We start from the raw sequence: 14,128 nt of genomic DNA on the forward strand, positions 1-14,128 counted from the left end.
TCGCTGCTTTATCCTGTTCAGAACTTTACACCTGCACTGTATTGTCCCAGAATTGTTCCTTTCTCAGGTGCTACATTTTCCCAAAACTTACAATGACTAGCTAGCCAACTGATCATCCAGATAAAAGAACATCTGTAGCCACTTTACAGTCAGACGATGGTAAAAACTTCACAAAGGTATGCAAAAATCTATAGAAACCATTCATAAATGGCTTCTTTTAGCTGCTTGTATATTTGAGACTATATTTTAACATTTTTAAGAAGTCTAAATATATTTTGTTATTTAGAAAATGTTGCCTGACACCCATTTGAGTTGCCCTTGCCACACACAACCTTTTCAGCAATTTTTAAAACAGTCTTTATTTCCTTTTACCCCTGACAGATCAAGACACATATTTCTTAAGAAAAAAACTAAACTTTTATCAAGAAGAAAGCCATTTTGAAGCACTGGAGACACTATTATTGATGGTGCCTTTTCAGGAAGAAAATGTAAAATGGATTTAATTCATTTCTTATACCAAGTTTACTTTCAAAGCAGTATATCCCTTCACTTATGAATTATTTATCAAATCAAGAGTATTCAGCAAGCAACTGATACTTCACCTGCTGAGCTGCTTTTAACATTCTATTCAAAATAAAATACAATGTATGTTACTAAATGTGCTTAGATTTTTGTATTATCTGTGATTCTTCTCAAAACTGAATCCCCAAACGGTGGGTTTTCTTCTCCCTGTACTCCTTTTGCAGATCCTCTCTGCAGTAGAGACGAAAACGGAAGGACTACAAAATTGAAGGTCTTGCATTTTTAAAGAAAGACAGCTGAGTGGATTTTAAATTATAACTCACTAATTAAGATGTATTGAAAAATCAATTACATCCAGTTAACATCTTGTACAGAAGAAAAGGGGAGTGTTTCACCCTGATTATTTTAAACTTTTAAGAATCAGGAAATAAAGCCTTGGTAAACTGTTATCAAGTACACAAAGTAACAAAGCACCAAGCATAGTCTCCAAAAAGCAGACCCAGCACTCAATCATCCTTTAAAAATATGTCAAAGAAACAAATCAGTTTGCTAATTTCCATCTATATAAGGAAAAATATTACTTCCAATGGGATTCTTTTCAGTAACAAACTTTCTTCTAAGTGCAAAGGCAGATTGGGAAAATTAATTGATTACAATTAACATGGAATTAATTGGATACAAGTCTTTTAATAGTACCATGTTTCATTAAATCTAGGATGCCAGTGCTTATAAAGTGCAATCCCATTCCACGTAACATTAGGGGAGGAAAGCGCTGCCAATTAAACTACGGCATAATGCTCACTTAGGGCATCCCACCCCTACCCCCTGGGTCGTCAATATTAAAATGTGAACAGAATGCGGTTTAGAATCAAGGAAATACTGGAACCTTAAACATATCATTCAGATATGTTAGAATATCACAAGTAAAAGTATCTACAGATAAAATAATCTTAGATACTAAAACCATAATCTATCTATATTACACTAAAATGTCAGTACTCTAACACAATTCCTAATCTGTTTGAGCTGTCAGAAAGGTAACTCAAAGCTTTTAATAGATGTATAATTAGTGAAATGCAAGGCACCTCCTAAAATTGAAATCTGGAGATTAAAAGCCACTATTCAGTGATGGAAATGATGAAAACAACTGTAAGAGCAATAGTTCACTCAGAAACAGCTGGTCTTTTAGCTTCAGTTCACTTTATATTTAGACAAAAGGTGCCTTGTAGAGTTACATTCCATCCCACCTGCTACACTCATAAAATCTGGCTCTACTGGACAGCATCCATATTTGAGAAATGTTAAATACAGTTAAAAAAAAGGAACTCATGTTCTTAAAACTGACAGACAGGAAAATTATTTGTTTACAATAGACTTATATTAAAAAAAAAAAAAACCTTTAGACTAACATGGAATCAGTAAGTTGGGCTTTTCTTTCCCCATTCCAGAGAATTTGAGGCAGATTCAAGATTCTGTACAGCAGTAGAGCAAATTTTGTCATTTCTCACTGTACATAAGATATTTTTAAGTCTTGCCCATACTAAACAACTCCAATTCAACATAATTCACACTAAGTACTTTAAATACTAAACATTTACATGCATTCTGTACCCAAGTATTTTTCTGACTTCAACTTCTCATGATAGTCTTGAGACAAAGCCTCTTTTGAGAGCACTGACCCCCTAAGTTTAGCAAAACACCCCTCTCTAAAATGCTTTTCTTCCAAATCTGATCACCTTCAGAATTTTGCTAGATACTTCAAATAGCCAGAATACAGCCTGCCAGTATCCCTTGCTAACCATGTTTTAGGAAAATTTTAGGAAAGAAAAGAGAAAGCAAGAAAACATGTTGATTTCAGGACTTTAAAAGTCCTGGTTCATTTTATTTAGCAAAACACAAGAGCCCAGAACAAACCCTCAACCAGTTAAGTCTTACCTGGCAGGTCACCAAGCCAACAGTGGTGGCAAAGCCAGTCTTCCCAAATTTCCTGGGATTTCCAGACCAGACTAAAGCAGTAGGAGGAGGCCTTCCCTTGGTTTAGGGGCTTTTTTTAAAAATCCTCTCTCTCTCCTCTCTCCACCTGGTCTCTCTCTCTCTGCTAATCTTTTAGCTTACCACGCTCACCACGGAAACCACAAAAACAGAATGTAGTTTCTCCAGAAAACAATGAGACACCTAACCCACCTCCTTTAAATTAATTTAAATCACAACAGCCAGTACAAGGATAACAAATCATCAGTGATGTCTAAGGCACAGCATTCTCTTCAGCCTCTAAAGAAAGATCCCAATGCACGTAATATCGTCAACCTACTACAACTGAAAGGTATATGAACATATTTTGGAAATATTTTTGCTTCAATTCTTGAAGGTGAAGGATTTCTTACTTCCATTCATTAAAATTAACCAGAACCCAGGCACACTACTTGGTATTCAAGACTTTGCTGCGCCTTTTTTTTCTCCAAATTATTTAGAATTTGGGTCCTATTCAGAAATTAGCTTCCACAGTACCTTCCACGATGCTAGAAGGCAGACTGACTTAACGACAAAGGACTTTCTTTAGAAGGAAAAAAACCTAACCCTCGACACCCCCTTTAATTTACTGCCTAATGTTCATATCTAAGTAGTATAAATCTTTATGTCCTCCAAACGAGGGGAGGAGGGGGCAAGGCTGTTCTTCCCACTGCATTCCCCACAGCTCCTAGCACGAAGCCTGGAAGCAGAGGCCGTCCAATAAATGCCTATAAACACTTTAGTCCTCTGATAAGTTGGGGCATTCCAAAACACTAACTCCATCCGTGCAGGGTCAGCCTCCGGTTCCCGATTCCAGACCGCCTTGGCCTTGCTCTGATGAAATGAAATCTCGTCGCTCAAACAGACCCAGGATGGGGGCAAGGGAGCCACCCGACCCCATCCCGCAGATCTTCTATTCACCTCGCCAGGCTGTTGGTCGCAAGCCGCTCCCACCCGAGCCCCGTAACCAACGTCGCCCGCCGGCAGATGCAAGTGGGCAAGAACCCCCGCCCCACCCTGCGGACAGACAGCCTGGCGTCGGGACACGGGGGACGCCTGCGCAGAACACGCCACCCACTAGCCTGGCCCCTCCGTTCCGAGGGTTAACAATACTCCCTCAGAAAGACAGACAGGGTAGGCGGGGGTGGGGTGTGGAGGGAAACCAGTACGCGTCTGCGCGCGTCTGGACGCCAGGACTAGACCCCGCTCGCGCCGCCCACCCAGCACCCCTAGAGCTCAACCGTCTCCACGTGAGCGCGCCCGCGCGCGCCACCATAGCTCGCGTTGACAGGGTCGCCTCACCTGAGCCGGGCTCCGCCCCCCTTCTCGAAGGAGGAGGCGGTGACCCTTCTCCGATCCCACCCGACAGTGTCGGAGGAGGTGGAAACGTCCAGGCTGGCGGCTCCGTGATGGGATTCCTCCCTTTTCCTCCCACCCCGCCTCTAGTCCCTCAGCTCCTTCAGCCAGTTCGCCACCGCACTGAGAATACCGCGGCGGCTGCCCACAGCAAACGGAAGTGACGCAACACGACTCACTTACTCCGCGGCTTTCCTCCTCCTCTCCCAGCCCGAGCTGCAACCAATCAGAAGGCGAGAGGGCGGGGCAGCGGCAGAAGTGCAGCCAGTAGATGCTCGGAATCCGGAGAAATTTACTCTGTTCCCGGAACGCTGACCAATCCAGGGTCCCAGGAGCCTCGCTGTGTTTACTACTGACTGAATCCGTGAGCCCTGCGACCAATAACCGTTTGCCTTACAACACGTAAAACTGTTATCAAACGCCTTTTAAGGCGGTATTTATCACCAAGCAGCTCTAGGTTTGGACTACAGAAAAGCGACTGTGTGCCGAAGCCAATCGAGAACCGTTGTGGTGGAGGCCAGCAGGTTTTCCGCCGAATCCTACCAATCACAACCACTACTGCCTGGTATCTGAGCCAGGTGTGACCAGAGCCCGCAAGGTAGTTGGTCCCACCGCTGCCTGGACCCGAAGGATTCCTCCATCCTCACGGGGCCTGGCTCCCTCTTTGGTGATCCCGGGCTCCCTCGACTACGAATTCCCTTTGCGGGGCTCACGCAGTCACCTGGTCCGAGGTTGAGATCCCACCTCGTAGATTTTGGAATAAAATAAAGTTCCAAGAAGATGTTTAGGTTGAACTAAGCCAAAATCCAGGCTAAAGATGTTGAACTGAAAATGGGATGGATCCATCTGACCGCAGTTGAGTCCGACACTGTCCCACCGGCAATCCCGGTGGCGACGTCGCGAAGCGCTGGCGCCTAAGTAGTCTGGCACTTAGCGCCGCATTCCGTGTGTTGTGTGTGTCGCTCAGTCGTGTCGGACTCTGCGACCCCATGGACTGTAGCCCTCCAGGCTCCTCTGTCTATGAGATTCTCCAAGCAAGAATGCTGGAGTGGGTTGCCATTTCCTTCTCCAGGGGGTCTTCCCGACCCAGGGATCGAACCCGGGTCTCCCGCATTGCAGATTCTTTACTGTGCAGGTCAAATAATCCTGCAGTCTCCAGAACCAAGCCAACGTGAAACGGTTGCGGACTCTGGTGGGATTTTGTCAGAAAAGAGCTAGCTCTGGGTGGCTTGATGGAGAGCCCGGGCCCAGACGGACACCGGCCGGGGCGCTTCCGACGGCGCGGGGCCCTGGGGCTCGTCAGGAGCGGTACGTGGCTCCCGAGACAAAGGCAGGCTGGGGAAGGCCGTTCTTTTTAGGGGGTGGGGTGGGAGGCATGGGTGTATTATTAAGAAGGAACATCCCACTTAAGCACTCAACATCCAGTTATCATTACATCTGATCCATCCCTTCAGACCATATGCGTTGTTAATGTTGCTTTTGGTTTTCTTTCTTTTTTTTTCCTTTGAGGCCTCAAATGAAGTCTGATGGTAAATTGTATTCGTAAGATTCTCTGACATTTTATAGCCCTTGCATGTATTTTACTGCCAGATTGGGCAGCTTCAGGGGGAAAAAAGGGAGGGGGTGGATGCTGACAATAAGCCAGTCATTTACATGTGTGACCCTTAGAGACATACTGTGAGCTAGATGTTGTTTCAAACTTACAGACTGGCAGAAAATTTAAAAGATTTGTATGTTCAGTTCTCAGAGGAGTGTGAGAAAAAAGTCCCATCCTATATTGCAGTTGGGAATATCATTGCTACTTCCTGAAGATAACTTGGTATCTTCAAATTTTAAATTATATGTTCATTCCCTTCTAGCTGGCAATTCCTTTCTAGAAATTCTCCTTAAATAAACAGTGTGGAAAAGTACGTACGAGATTGTTGAGCACAGCTTTATTAGTGGCAGACAAAAGAAAATGTGAACTTGCATCTACAGAAGATTACAATACATGGATATACACTGTATATGTATTCTGACTCCTTTATCACTAATGATCTCATAAGCATACAAAACAAAACCAGTAAAAACCTGTGTGTGGATGTACACATAAAAGCTGGTAAATATACGGCTGAGTATGAAAGGATACCATCAAACTGTTCATAAAAATTACCTCAAGGTAATGAAAAGGAATGAAAGGAAGTTGGGAAGGTGATAAGGAAATATTTTAAGAAGGCCTTATTAATTTTTTGCCTTTACATACATCTGTATCAATTTAATTTTTTAGTGAGCTTTATTATTTTAATAGTACTTATGAAAACCAGGAACTTTAGATTGAGTTTTCAACTCATTGACAAAATTATTCCTGAATTAAGCTATAAATTTCCTAAGAAAAAATATAATTAAGATACTTTTGGAAGCTAGACATTGATTCTAAATTCATAAGAGACGCTATTACTGCAAGAATAGCCAAGAAAAATCTGGGGGAAATTAACAAGGCAGCCATTGTTGTTGTTTAGCCACTTAGTCTGTCCAACTCATGGAAACCGCATGGACTGCAGCACACCAGGCTTCCTTCACTATCTCCGGGAGTTTCCTCAAACTCATATCCATTGAGTCGATGATGCCATCCAACCACTGTCTCCCCCTTCTTCTCTGTCTCCCCTGCTGTCCCCCCTTCTCCTGCCCTCAATCTTTCCCAGCATCAGGGTCTTTTCCAATGAGTCAGCTCTTTGAATCAGGTGGCCAAAGGATTGGAGCTTCAGCATCAGTCCTTCCAATAAATAGTCAGGGTTGGTTTCCTTTAGGACTGACCGGTTTGATCTCTTTGCTATCCAAGGGACTTTTAGAAGTCTTCTCCAGCACCACAGTTCGAAAACATTAATTCTTTGGCACTCGGCCTTTATGGTCTAACTTTCACATCTGTACATAACTACTGGAAAAACCATAGTTTTGACTCTCTGGACCGTGGTCAGCAAAGTGATGTCTCTGCTTTTTAATAAGCTATCTAGGTTTTTTGTAGCTTTTCTTCCAAGGAGCAAATATCTTTTAATTTTGTGGCTGCAGTCACTCTCCACAGTGACTTTTGAGCCCCAAAAATAAGGTATGCCACTGTTTCCAGTTTTTCCCCGTCTGTTTGCCATGAAGTGATGGGACTGGATGTCATGATCTTAGTTCTTTGAATGCTGAGCTTTAAGCCAGCTTTCTCACTCTCCCCTTTCACCCTCATCAAGAGGTTTTTCAGTTCCTCTTTGCTTTCTGCCATTAGAGTGGTGTATCATCAGCATATCTGAGGTTGTTGGTATTTCTCCCAGCAATCTTGATTCCAGCTTGTGATTCATCCAGTCAAGCATTTCATGTGATATAGTTTACATAAGTTAAATAAACAGGATGACAATATACAGCCTTGACATACTCCTTTCCCAATTTTGAACCAGTTGGTTGTTCCATGTCTGGTTCTAACAGTTGCTTCTTGACCTGCATAAAGTTTTCTCAGGGGACAGGTAAGGTGGTCTGGTATTCCCACAGTTACAAGTGTATTTCATAATTCTTTATTATGTATTTTTTAAAAAAAGATGGGAGATGGAGATTCTGGGAAGATGGGAGAGTAGAAAGCACCAAGAATCTGTCTTTCCACCCAGATAATAACTATACTGGCAGAATCTGTTTGTTGTAACTATTTTGGAACTCTGAAGTCTACTGAAGGTCTGTGACTTTGAGGAGAAGGCTTGGATAGCAAATTGCAGTTGATTTTGGCCAAGTCAGCTCTTTGTTCAGTAGGAGCTACTGATCCCCTCCCTCTCAGTAGTATGGCAGGCACCTGTGCACAGGTTCCTGCAGAAACCTGCACCAGCTTATAGAGCCAGGATGGGCAAAAAGGACCCCGTCCTCCAAATAGTAGGGTTCACTGATTGCTGCTTTTGATCTTAGAGGTACAGATGAAGAGGTAGACATCTATTATCCACCTTATCCACTATCGTTCAAACTCCCCTAGTCATCACCACCCGAAGTGACTTCTGGGGATTTTCAAGCAAAAACAGAATTGAAGTGAGAAATAGAGAATTCTATAATAATAGTTGGAGGTTTCAATATTGCATTCTCAATAATGGTTAGAACAACAAGACAGAAGAAAAGTAAGGAAATAGAGGACTTAACACAATTAACCAACTAGACCTAAGAGACATATACAAAACACTCTATCAAATAAAAACCGTATACATATACTTTTTAAGTGCACCTAGTACATTTTCCAGGATAGACCACACCTTAGGCCACAAATTAAGTCTAAACAGATTTTAAAAGATATTGTACAAGTTAAAAAGCAGTAACAGAAGTGAAAGTGGAAAATTCACAAAGTTGTATAAATTAAACAATAGGCCCTTAAAACACCAACAGATCAAATTACAAATTACAGAGGCAATCAGAGAATACTTAGAGATTATTGAAAATGAAAACACAGAAGACCAAAATTTATGGGACACAGCAAAGTGTGCTACGAGGGAAATTTACAGCTATAAATGCTTACATTAAAAAATAAGAAAGATCTCAAATCAACAAAACTACCCTTACAATTTAAATACTAGGGAAAAACTAAATTAGACTCAAAGCTGCAGAAGGAAAAAAAATAGTAAAAGTCAGAGCAGATATAGGTAAAATAGAGAACAGAGAAACAATAAAGTTAATGAACTGAAAGTTGGCTTTTTGAAAAGATAAACAAAATTGACCATCCATCAGATAGATGGACTAATAAAAAAACAGAAGATGCAAATTACTAAAATCAGAAATGAAAATGAGAACTACCAGTTCTGTAGAAATAAAAATAATTATGAGAATATTCTGAACAAGTATGTCAACACACAAAAATTAGTTACATTTCTATATACAAACAGTGAACAATCTCAAAAGGAAATTATGAAAATTCCACTTACAGTGGCATCTGAAAGAATAAAGTACTTTGGGATTAACCAAAAGTGAAAGATTTGTACAAAGAAAATTATAAAATATAACTGAAAGAAATTGAAGAATTCATGGAAACACATTCCATGTTCATGGATTGGAAGACTTAATTTAATTTTATTAGGATGTCAATGGTATCCAAAGCAATCTATAGATTCAATGCAATCACTATGAAGAATCTCAATGGTGTTTTGCCAAAATAGAAAACCCACCCTAAAATTTATATGAAATCTTTCCCAAACAGACAAAACTATCTTGAAAAAGAACAAAGCTACAGGACTCACATTGCCTGATTTCAAAATTTACTAAAAAGCCACAGTAATCAAAACTGTGGTACTGACATAAACATATAGACCAGTGAGATGAAACAGGGAGCCCAGAAAGAAACCTTTGCATATACCTGGTCCTTTGCATATACAATGAGTTTTGAAAAGGGTGCCAAGACCATTCAATGGGAAAAGAACAGTCTGTTCAACAATTGGTGCTGGGAAAACTGGATATCCTCAAGCAAAATAATGAAACTGGACCCTTATATAACATCTCATACAAAAATTAACTCAAAATGGATCAAATACTTGAATATGAGATCTAAAACTATAAAATTCTTAGAAGAAAACATAGGACAAAAGCTTTGTAACAATTGGCAATAATTTCTTGGCTATGACACCAAAGGCAGAGATAGCAAAAGAAAAAATAGACAAATTGGACTTGAAAATTTTAAAGACAAAATCAACTGAGTGAAAAGTCAACCCATAGGATGGGAGAAAATATCTACAAATCATATATCTGATAAAAGATTAATATCTAAAATATACAGAGAGCTAAAACTCAACTCAATCAAAAACCAAAAGACATAACTCTATAGTGGGCAAAGAAAAGTCCTCCAAGGATGATATACAAACTGCCAATAAACACATGAAAAGATGATCAAAACCTCTGATCATTAGGAAAATGCAAAGCAAAACTTTGAGATACCACTTCACACCCATTAGGATGGCTATTGTCAATAAAATTAAACATAACAAGTGTTGCAAGAATATGGAGAAATTGGAATGCTTGTGCACTTTTGGTAGTAATATAATATGGTACAGCTGCTATGGAAAAAACAGTACAGTGGTTCCTCAAAAAATTAAAAATGGAATTACCATATGATCCAGCAAGTCCACATCTGGATATGTACTAAAATGATTGAAGTGGTGTCTCAAAGAGAGATTTGTATACCGAACAATAGCACCGTTGTTCATAATGGCTAAAACATGATTAACCCAAGTGTCTATCGATGGATGAATGACTAAGTAAAATGTGGTTATATTCACATTGAAATATCATTCAGTCTTTTTTTTTCAGCCTTTAAAAGGAAGGTAATGCTGATATATGTTACAACCTGGATGAACCTTGAAAACATGCCAAGTGAAAAAAGCCAGTCACAAGAAGACAAATACATGTAATTCCACCTATATGAGGTGCTTGCTGCTGCTGCTGCTGCTAAGTTACTTCAGTCGTGTCCGACTCTGTGCGACCCCATAGATGGCAGCCCACCAGGCTCTCTCGTCCCTGGGATTCTCCAGGCAAGAACACTGGAGTGGGTTGCCATTTCCTTCTCCAATGCATGAAAGTGAAAAGTGAAAGTGAAGTCGCTCAGTCATGTCCGACCCTCAGCAACCCCATGGACTACAGCCTTCCAGGCTCCTCCGTCCATGGGATTTTCCAGGGAAAAGTACTGGAGTGGGGTGCCATTGTCTTCTCTGATATGAAGTGCTTAGAGTAGTCAAATTCATCTGAGACAGAAAATAGAATGGCGATTGCTGAGGCTTGGGTGAGGTGGGAATGGAGTTATAATTCAGTAGCTACAGAGTGTCAGTTTTACAAGATGAAAAGGACTATGGAGATGGATGGTGGGGATGGTTGCACATTATGAATGTATTTAATGCCACTGAACCTGTACACTTAAAAACAGTTTAAATGATAAATTTTTATATAATGTGTATTTTCAGTTCAGTTCAGTTCAGTCGCTCAGTCGTGTCCGACTCTTTGCGACCCCATGAATCGCAGCATGCCAGGCCTCCCTGTCTGTCACCGACTCCCGGAGTTCACTCAGACTCACAACCATCAAGTTAGTGATGCCATCCAGCCATCTCATCCTCTGTCGTCCCCTTCTCCTCCTGTCCCCAATCCCTCCCAGCATCAGAGTCTTTTCCAATGAGTCAACTCTTCGCATGAGGTGGCCAAAGTACTAGAGTTTCAGCTTCAGCATCATTCCCTCCAAAGAAATCCCAGGGCTTATCTCCTTCAGAATGGACTGGTTGGATCTCCTTGAAGTCCAAGGGACTCTCAATAGTCTTCTCCAACACCACAGTTCAAAAGCATCAATTCTTTGGCGCTCAGCTTTCTTCATAGTCCAACTCTCACATCCATACATGACTACTGGAAAAACCATAGCCTTGACTAGACGGATCTTAGTCGGCAAAGTAATGTCTCTGCTTTTAAATATGCTATCTAGGTTGGTCATAACTTTTCTTCCAAGGAGTAAGCGTCTTTTAATTTCACGGCTGTAGTCACCATCTGCAGTGATTTTGGAGCCCCCCAAAAATAAAGTCTGACACTATTTCCACTGTTTCCCCATCTATTTCCCATGAAGTGATGGGACCAGATGCCATGATCTTCGTTTTCTGAATCTTGAGCTTTAAGCCAACTTTTTCACTCTCCACTTTCACTTTCATCAAGAGGCTTTTTAGTTCCTCTTTACTTTCTGCCATAAGGGTGGTGTCATCTGCATATCTGAGGTTATTGATATTTCTTCCAGCAATCTTGATTCCAGCTTGTGCTTCTTCCAGCCCAGCGTTTCTCATGATGCACTCTGCATATAAGTTAAATAAGCAGGGTGACAATATACAGCCCTGATGTACTCCTTTTCCTATTTAGAACCAGTCCATGTCCAGTTGTGACTGTTCCTTCCTGACCTGCATATAGGTTTCTCAAGAGACAGGTCAGGTGGTCTGGTATTCCTATCTCTTGAAGAATTTTCCACAGTTTATTGTGATCCGCACAGTCAAAGGCTTTGGCATAGTCAATAAAGCAGAAATAGAAGTTTTTTCTGGAACTCTCTTGCTTTTTCCATGATCCAGCAGATGTTGGCAATTTGATCTCTGGTTCCTCTGCCTTTTCTAAATCCAGCTTGAACATCTGGAAGTTCACGGTTCACGTATTGCTGAAGCCTGGCTTGGAGAATTTTGAGCATTACTTTACTAGCATGTGAGATGAGTGCAATTGTGTGGTAGTTGGAGCATTCTTTGGCATTGCCTTTCTTTGGGATTGGAATGAAAACTGACCTTTTCCAGGCCTGTGGCCACTGCTGAGTTTTCCAAATTTGCTGGCATATTAAGTGTAGCACTTTCACAGCATCATCTTTCAGGGTTTGAAATAACTGGAATTCCATCACCTCCACTAGCTTTGTTCGTAATGATGCTTCCTAAGGCCCACTTGACTTCACCTTCCAGGATGTCTGGCTCTAGGTGAGTGATCACACCATCGTGATTATCTTGGTCCTGAAGATCTTTCTTGTATAGTTCTTCTGTGTACTCTTGCCACCTTTTCTTAATATCTTCTGCTTCTGTTAGGTCCATACCATTTCTGTCCTTTATCAAACCCATCTTTGCATGAAATGTTCCCTTGGTATCTCTAATTTTCTTGAAGGGCTCTCTCTAGTCTTTCTTATTCTGTTGTTTGCCTCTATTTCTTTGCATTGATTGCTGAGGAAGGCTTTCTTATCTCTTCTTGCCATTCTTTGGAACTCTGCGTTCAGATGCTTATATCTTTCCTTTTCTCCTTTGCTTTCCACTTCTCTTCTTTTCACAGCTATTTGTAAGGCCTCCCCAGACAGCCATTTTGCTTTTTTGCATTTCTTTTCCATGGAGATGGTCTTGATCCCTATCTCCTGTACAATGTCACGAACCTCCGTCCATAGTTCATCAGGGACTCTGTCTATCAGATCTAGTCCCTTAAATCTATTTCTCACTTCCACTGTATAATCATAAGGGATTTGATTTAGGTATACCTGAATGATCTAGTGGTTTTCCCTACTTTCTTCAATTTAAGGCTGAGTTTGGCAATAAGGAGTTCATGATCTGAGCCACAGTCAGCTCCTGGTCTTGTTTTTGTTGACTGTATAGAGCTTCTCCATCTTTGGCTGCAAAGAATAGAATCAGTCTGATTTCAGTGTTGACCATCTGGTGATGTCCACGTGTAGAGTCTTCTCTTGTGTTGTTGGAAGAGGGTGTTTGCTATGACCAGTGCATTTTCTTGGCAAAACTCTATTAGTCTTTGCCCTGCTTCATTCCGCATTCCAAGGCCAAATTTGCCTGTGTATTTTACCATGATTAAAAAAAAACTCTTTGGTACTGGTTGACAGACCAATCAGTGGTTCAAAACAGAGGGTCCAGAATAGACCAAATATAAAAGAATTTAAAGTATGAAGAAATTGTTATTTTAAATCAATGGAAGAAATATAATTTTGGTGTTTTTTTGGTAAGAGATTGTGAAACTAGGAAGACTTTTGGGAAAAATATTATGTTGAATACCTTCCTAACTTCTTACCACAAATAAGTAAGTCAAATAACATATTGTAAAAACTAAGCTATAAAAGAAGAAAACATAGGACAGGCTATCCATTAGAAACCTATTTAAGTATAAAGACACAAATAGGTTAAGAGTGAAAAATGTAGAAGGAAGGAAAGCTGCTTCTTGGAAGGAAAGCTGTGACAAATCTAAATAGCATATTAAAAACCAGAGACATCACTTTGCCAACAACGGTCTGTATAGTCAAAGCTAGGTTTTTTTAGTAGTCATGTATTGATGTGAGAGTTGGACCATAAAGAAGACTGAGCAGCGAAGAATTGATGCTTTCGAACTGTGGCGCTGGAGAAGACTCTTGAGAGTCCCTTGACTGCAAGGAGATCAAACCAGTTAATCCTAAAGGACATCAACCCTGAATATTCATTGAAAGGCCTGATGCTGAAGCTGTAGCTCCAATACTTTGGCTATCTGACTCAAAGAGCTGACTCATTCGGAAAAGACCCTGATGCTGGGAAAGATTGAAGGTGGGAGAAGAAGGGGACGACAGAGGATGAGATGGTTGGATAGCATCACCAACTCAATGGACATGAGTTTGAGCAAACTCTGGAAGATAGTTAAGGACAGGGGAGCCTTGTGTGCTACAGTTCATAGGGTCGCAAAGAGTTGGACACAACTGAGCAAATGAACAAGAACAATAAATACAGAAAAAGATGTATCATGCAAACACCAATCA

The sequence above is a fragment of the Capricornis sumatraensis genome, chromosome 6 (assembly GCF_032405125.1).
Source record: "Capricornis sumatraensis isolate serow.1 chromosome 6, serow.2, whole genome shotgun sequence".
Classification (NCBI taxonomy): Eukaryota; Metazoa; Chordata; class Mammalia; order Artiodactyla; family Bovidae; genus Capricornis; species Capricornis sumatraensis.